This window comes from Suncus etruscus, chromosome 1, assembly GCF_024139225.1.
Source record: "Suncus etruscus isolate mSunEtr1 chromosome 1, mSunEtr1.pri.cur, whole genome shotgun sequence".
Classification (NCBI taxonomy): domain Eukaryota; kingdom Metazoa; phylum Chordata; class Mammalia; order Eulipotyphla; family Soricidae; genus Suncus; species Suncus etruscus.
The window spans coordinates 88841068-88848857 of NC_064848.1; the positions used below are offsets into that span (position 1 = coordinate 88841068).

General features: G+C 34.2%; 1 non-coding gene across 1 annotated transcript; it reads right to left on the minus strand.

Moving 5' to 3' along the window:
• Window positions 1–1104: 1104 nt before the first annotated feature.
• Window positions 1105–1207, minus strand: LOC126025928 (U6 spliceosomal RNA). The gene has a single exon (XR_007501541.1). It is a non-coding gene; the product is annotated as a U6 spliceosomal RNA (small nuclear RNA).
• Window positions 1208–7790: the final 6583 nt, after the last annotated feature.

Consider the following 7790-nt stretch of genomic DNA (forward strand, 5'->3'; position numbering starts at 1 on the left):
AATGAATCTCTATGTACCTAAGCTTCTGTTTTTAAGAAGCCAATTCCAATACCATGCTGTTTAGATGACAATTGCTTTGTAATACAATTTACAGTAGGTAAAAGTGAAGCCTTTCATCTTTTTTTCCTGTTTTTCTATTTTAATTTCATCAATTAGTATAGGCCTGTTCATATATGCCAGATCATCTTGGTTTAGACTTAGGAGGTTTCAGTAGTACAACAATTTATTCATTTCTCCAAGTTTTCATGATCGTGATATAGAGTTTCTCAGAGTAATCTCTGGTTAACCTTTATTTTTCTGTAGTATTTGTAGTAATACCTCCTTTCCATTTTTAATTCAGTTGATTAACTTTCTCCCTCTTTTATTTTATTTTATTTTTTTTTGCTAAGTTTGACTATTTGTTTGTTGATCTTATTTTTTTTTCAAAGAACTAACTCCTGCTTTCATTGCTTTTTCAGATAGTTTTTCGGATTTCCAGTTCTTTAGTTTGTGTTCTAAGCTTTATTATTTCCTCCCATCTATTTACTTTTGGGGTTTTTTTGCTATTTATTTTTCAAATTTTTAGGCTGTGTCATTAAATTGTTTCTATAGGTCCCTTCTTCCTTCTTGATGACTTCTTGTAAAGGTATAAAATTTCCTCTTAGTACCACTTGGCTGTGTCCCACAACTTCTGATAACTCATGTCTTTATTTCCATTTGTTTCCAGGAATAATTTGTTTTTGTTTTTTTTTTCTTTGATTTTGTTTCTGACTCACTGGTTTTCAGTAGTAAGATGTTTAACTTCCAGGTGTCCACATTTTTTTTTCTGCATCTTTTTTGATTCACTTCTATTTTCAGTGCATGATGGTCAGATAAGGTAGTTTCTTCAAACCTGAATAAGCCGAGCTAGATGAAGTACTTTTGGTGAAGCATTCATTTTGTTGAGTATTGTCACTATATTCCACCACTTCTTCACAAGCAACCCTCAAGACTAGGATGTGCTTCGGGGTATTTTTCCTTAAAACTCTTTTATCCAGTACTTTTGGGGTATATAGGATTTGAATTCATGCATTCTTTGGCTTTGGGAGTTTTTATATAATGATGTCTTTGTTGATTTTTTTTTTTTAAAATATGGAACGCTTCACGAATTTGCGTGTCATCCTTGCGCAGGGGCTATGCTAATCTTCTCTGTATCGTTCCAATTTTAGTATATGTGCTGCCGAAGCTTTGTTGATTTTTTTATGGAGATTTTCTTTTTGAGCCTCTGTGACTCCAATGATTCTTAGGTTTTTTTTCTATTAAGTTTATTGCCGATTTCTATTTCTATCTGTTCAGATTCTTTGAGGATATTTTCCATCATCTGATCATTTGTTTTAAGACTCTTTTCTAACCTCTTTTGTTGTATGGAATTGTTATGCATCTCATCTTTCAGCTCACTGATGCTGTCTTCAGCAGCTATCACTCTGTTGGTGAGACTTTCCAGTGATGTTTGCATTTTGACTATCAGGTTTTTAGCCCTGATATTTCAGTTTGGAATTTTATTATTTCCACTTTCATGCCCTCATGATTCATATCTGTGTTTTTTTCGGTTTGATCATGGATTTTTTGAGTTACTTCAACATCCTCCATATTTCCTCTCTAACGTCTTTCTCAGAGACTATGCATCTGGCTGGTACTTGGTAGGTCTTCAGATCCATCATCATTCTCTAAGTATGGTGATGTTCTGCAATGTTTTCTTATATTGTACTTTGCAGTGTGGTTTTTTTTTACATGTTGTGCTTGTGTGTACTGTTTAGGGAATAAGCACAGCCACTCCACTTGCCTCTATGGCCAGGCTCCTCTGCTTTTGTGTCTCTGGATGAGTGGCACCTATGCTCCATCAGCTGAAGAGGGGCTTGAAATTCTTAGCATAGCTTTGTCCTTTTGTGGAGAGGGTACTGAGCTCCTCATTGCTCAAAGCATCTACCAGCCTTGGCCTTAACTAGGTTTCCTGCTGCTTTTTTGTCCAGCTTTTTTTCTATAGTTTACTTTCTTCTATAAATATGTCTTTATCAATTCATTCAAAGTATGATGACAACAATCTGAAAATGACTTTTTATTTAACGTTTATTATTGATAGATATTTTGCTAGATAATAGATAATTATGGGTGGGAATTATTTTTTAACAATTCAATGCATTTTATGATTTCCTGTGATCTCTCTTCATTGTTTCTAATAGGCATTTTACAGTTGTTTAATGTTAGAAATAATTTTAAATCTTTTAGGATTTTTAAAATTTTTTTTAATTTGATTATGTGTGTCTGAATATAAATTTCTTTGAAATTATATTTTTGGCTTACTATGTTTATGCTTTGCATAAGATTTGAGAGAATTTTGTTATTTAAAATGTTTTCTACATGCTTTCTCTCTGTTACTATGACTCTGAAGACACAATATAACATGATATCACTCTATAGTTTTCTCTTTTATTCTTTTTTAATTTGTAAGCCATAACCAGATATGCTCAGGGAACATGCCTGGAGATATTCAGGAGACCATATGTTGTGCAAAGGATCAAACTTGGGTTGGTCACATAAAACCAAAATCCTTACCAGCTGTACCATTTTTTGCTGCAGATGGGTTAGTGTTGCTAAGCAGAACCTTCGTGGGGTCCGGGAACCTTTCACGGAGAGAGAAGCGTGAGCATGAGTGGACAAATATGAAATATGAAATAAATGAGACCACACAAAGTACATTGTAGGGGACCCTCGCCCAAGGGACGAGAGACAAATTTATTTTTCAGCCGATGACTTTTTATAAGCACAGACTCTGTTATACAAGGTGTTCTCAAAGAGCAGGAGAGCAAAACAATGGGGAAACAAGCCTTAAATTAACATATTAAAAGACCATTCTTCAGGTGAGAAGGAACTCTCTTGGAGGTCAGTGAAATCAGAGCTGGGGATGTTTATGGTTAGCAAAAAGCAGGTTTTTCAAGATACCAGGAGGAGAGAGACAGAGATATTTTTGAACTCTATGTAGTAGCCACAAAATAGATTTTAGGGGGGGGACATAAATAATTGTTTACCATCATAGAGCTAGACTCAGAAAAACAAGCTGTTGGCACCAGGTTCTGCGAACTGGCCAGCAGGGGACTTTTGGAGGGCTTTTGGCACTGACATTTCTTTGTCTGTAGGAGAGCTGAGGCTGGATTTCTATAGTGGCCAAATAGAGAGAAAAATGTAATGTAATGTTGGAATTACCGCCAATGATCCACGCAAAGGGTCAAATGATCGACTTTGCTGAGCGGCCCTTTTGACAAATAATTCTTTTAGAGGAAGGCACTGCACCAGGGAAGGAACAAACCACGTCTGGTGCATGCTTTCCTTAAATGGGATGTAACAATTTTTCCATCATCTTTTTCAGTAGTATTTTATGAATTATTCATTATATATAATTCGTTAATTTGTTGTTCAGACTGTATAATTCCTTAGAGTGTTCTTCCTATATTTTCTTAAATGTACTTCATAGATTCTGGTCTGATCTCAAAGTCGTTGATTCACTTTGACTTGACTTTTTTTTTTGCATGGTGTGAGATATGGATCCAGCTTTATATTTTACATTGGATAACCTAATTGTACCAATGCCATTTGTTCAAGAGGCTGTCTTTATTCCATTTCATGCACTCATCTCCTTTGTAAAAAAATTAGCTGACCAATATATAGAGAGTTTGACTTTGGATATTCTTTTTCTGACCCATTTCTTAGAGTCTGTCTTTCTTCGAGTACCATGCTGTTTTGATCACCATGGCTTTGTAGTATAACTTAAAGTTATGTATGAGATGCTTTCCAGTGTTCTATTTTTCAGTATGGTTTTGGCTGTCCTGGATCTTTTATGATTCCTCAAGATCTTAATATTTGGTAGTACTAAGACCTTAAGAGAAAGGTCTGCTTTTAAATAGAGATTGCATTGAATCTATTGAGTCGTTTAGATTGGATGGTCATTATAATTACATTAATTATTCCCATTTATGAGCATAGAATACTTTTTCATTTTCTAAGATCTTTAATTTCTTTCTTAAGAGTTTTAAAGTTTTTGTGATATATGTCTCTAATGCTTTTGCTGATTCCTCAGTATTTTATGTTTTGGGACACTATTTAAAATGGGATAGATCATTTGATCCCTGATTCATTATTTTCATGTAGGAATACAACCAATATTTTGCATTGATTTTAGAGCCAGCCATCTTGCTACATTTGTTTGTTTTTTATAGGAGCTTATTTTGTGAACTCTCTAGGGTCTTTACTGTATATTATTATGCCATCTGCAAATAGAGACAGTTTGATTTCCTCTTTTGTAAGTTGGATCTTTTGAATTCATTTTCTTACCTAATTGCTTTTGCTAAAACATCTAATACAATGTTGAAAAAGAGTGGAGACAATGTACATCCTTGTATTATGCTTGATCTCAGCAGAAATGCCTTCAGTTTTTCACCCTTAACAACAATATTGGCTATAGGCTTTTTATACATAGATGCTACTATCATGAGGAAGGAAGACTCCCTCAACTTCTATTTTATCATGAATTGGGCTGTTGGATCTTTACAAGAGCTTACTATGCATCAATTGATATGATGCAGAATGCCTATATTTTCTTCTACTAATGGGTGATTATGCTAATTGATTTGCTTATATTGAGCCGTTTGTGACTTCCTGGGATAAATCCCACTTGATCTTGGTACATGCTTTTTTGGCTGTGCTATAGAATTCTGATTGCTTAGAATTTGAGAATTTTGGCACTGATGTTCATGAAGGACATTGATATGAAATTTTACTTTTTATAGTATCTCTTTTAGCTTTGGTATTGGTGAAATGTTAATTTCATAGAGGGTGTTAGGAAGGATTCCTGTGTCTTTGACATTTTGGAATAGCTTTAGTTCAGTGGATGTAAGTCTTACCACCGTGAAAATATGTTTGAGGTCTCGAGGGAAGTCAGTCTAAGCAAAACAAGTCAGAAAGATAAAAATAAGTACAAGTTAATGAGTGAGATATATCATCATCATAAAAACATTAAAAAGATGGACAAAACAAAAAATCATTTAGATTCTGACTTTTAAAATGAGGTTACCTGAGGGAAGCAAAGAGTGTGGAAGTCCACTAGACAATGGTGAAAGGTAAATTGTGGTGACATATATATTTGAAGAGATGTAAACTTATATCTCTAAAATGCATGATTTATTGCAAAACATTGTCTAAAATAAAATTAAGTAAATAAATAACATTTTTGCTTCACTAGATTACTTTGTAACTGCCTTTTTTGTTGCTGTGTTTTTTTGGGGGGACATACCCAGTGGCACTCAGAGTTACTCCTTGCTTTATGTTAGAAATTGCTCCATGCTTTGCATGCAGAAATCACTCCTTGCAGACTCGGGAGACCATATGGGATGCTGGGGATCTAACTCGAGTTTGTCCTGATCAGCAGTGTGCAAGGTAAATGCCCTACCACTGTGCTATCACTCTGGGCCCATGCTGTCTTATTTTTGCATGACTATTTTCTTGTTCTTAATATGCAAAATAAAAGTTATAAAATATATCTCATAGAATAGTTATAAGGCATATATTTGTTATAATAATCCTGGCATATAACAAGTTACTTTAAGTGCTAAGAAGATCATCGTAAACAAAATTAAAATGAACTTTAAATTAATTTACTATTCCAAATATTTATGACAACAAGCTAGAAATGACACAAGGACAGTAGTGGAGGAGGGTCTTGGGTGCTTTAGTAGAGATAAAAGTGCATTGATTTTGTACATTAAAACCATATACATTGACATAATTAGAACCACTTACCCTCAACTACAAATAAATATACTTCAAACATGTTTGTAACTATATGCTTAAATAAAGTTATTATGTTTTTAAAAAAAAAGAAAAAGAGGCAGAAAAGTGAGGGGGAGTAATGGAGATTACCAAGACCAAACAGGTGTATGAACATTGAGTAGAAATAAAAAATGATCAGATTTAAACACCAAATCCAAAGCCAATGACAACAGAATCGATACCCAATCTACAACAACCTAGACACAGAGGGGACCACCTATACTAGCAGCTTGGAGGCAAAGGAGAGGGATATGGGATGCATGCTGGGAACAGGGAAGGAGGGAGGATAACATAGGTGGTGGGAATGCCCCTAATTCAATGTCACTATGTACCTAAAATAGTACTGTGAAAGATTTGTAATCCACTTTGGTCAAAATAAAAATTATTTAAAAGAAAGATAATACTGAAAAAGTTCACTCACGTGGAATATAAAGAAACAAATCAGACTACTTTGAAGACCATAGCAAAATTGTGGTCTGAAAAATACGGTGAATATTAGAGGGAAATAATAAGAGGTGAGAAGTGGGGAAAAGAAATCTTCTTGACTGCATGATAGCACTAGAACTTTGCTGGTGGGTGTGGTGAAGTTTACACACAAATAATGTGTAAAGCTGAACTTTGGGCGTTTCATATAAGCCAATGGCATATTAATAAAAATGTGCTTGAAAAAGAAGTGTAAGAGAGAAGATGGGTGGAATCACATGATTTATATTGGGTGATCTTAGTTGATCTCTGGCACTATATGATCTTCCTAGCATTGCTGGATGCAGCCTCATTTTTCTCTTAGGATTATGGTGCTTCTGGGGTCTTACTTTTTTTTTTTTTTAATGAACACAGGAAATTCCAAGTTACTTCCCTTTTAAAATTTAAAGCAATTAAAACGGGTTCTTTTGGGGACAAAAATAAAAAGGTTTGCTACAATTCTAACTGAACTCTGTAGAGGGCACTATAACCTAACAAATCAACATATGCTTCCAAAATTGTTCAGAATTTTGTTTTAAATTTTATTTTATTTTATTTTATTTAAACTATTGTGTTTTACAAAGTCCTTCATAGTTGGGCTTCAAACATACAATGAATCAGGGCCAATCCCATCATCAGTGTCAACTTTCCTCTACCAACACCCTCTGCCCCTCTCCCCCAGCCTGCCAGTTTAACAGGCCAATTTAAAGCTTAGATTGTTAGAATTTGGGTCTCCTGATTCTGTTGTTGTTGACTTTGGCTTGAATATTTGGTTCTGTCTTTATTTATTTATTTATTTATTTTGTTCTCCATCAATGCACCTGAGACCCCTTGGCCCCTGGCACCTATCCTTTCATATTTGAATTTCTCCTCCACTCAGTTTCTTTTTTTAACAGACTTTTTTAATTGTAGTTCCTTAAATTTCTTTTTTTTTTCTATTTCTATTTTTTTCTATTTCTGCATTTTTAGAATATGCCCTTTGATTTTATGACTACTGTTTTTCCTGATTCAGGTTGTTAAAGTAGGTTTCTTTTAATGTCAAATAGAATCTTTGGACTAAAAATAGATCAGACCCTATAAAGATATTATGGCTTACCTCTACTCCCTATGTCTTTGTATTAAAAATCATTCGCTTTAAACATTACTCTAGTAGAGTGGTGGGACATAAAGAAGTATATTCCCAGGCAATGGTATTTTGTTTGTTTTGTTCTGTTTTGGTAGAACTTAGGCAGTGTTTAGGAGTTACTCCTGGTTCTGCACTCAACTCCTGGTGGTGGTTGGGGGATTATATGGACTAATTAATTTAACAAACTCAATATTTTAACTTCATTTTACTCGGTTTCTACTTAGTAATAATGACAATAAAAACTACTATGAAATAAAAACTACTACTTTTCTTTTACAAATTAAAAAATTTCTATCTCACTTTCTGGGTTAGATCCCAGAGTTGGGGCATTGGTTGTCAGATACAAATCTCTTCTTCGCAGGGA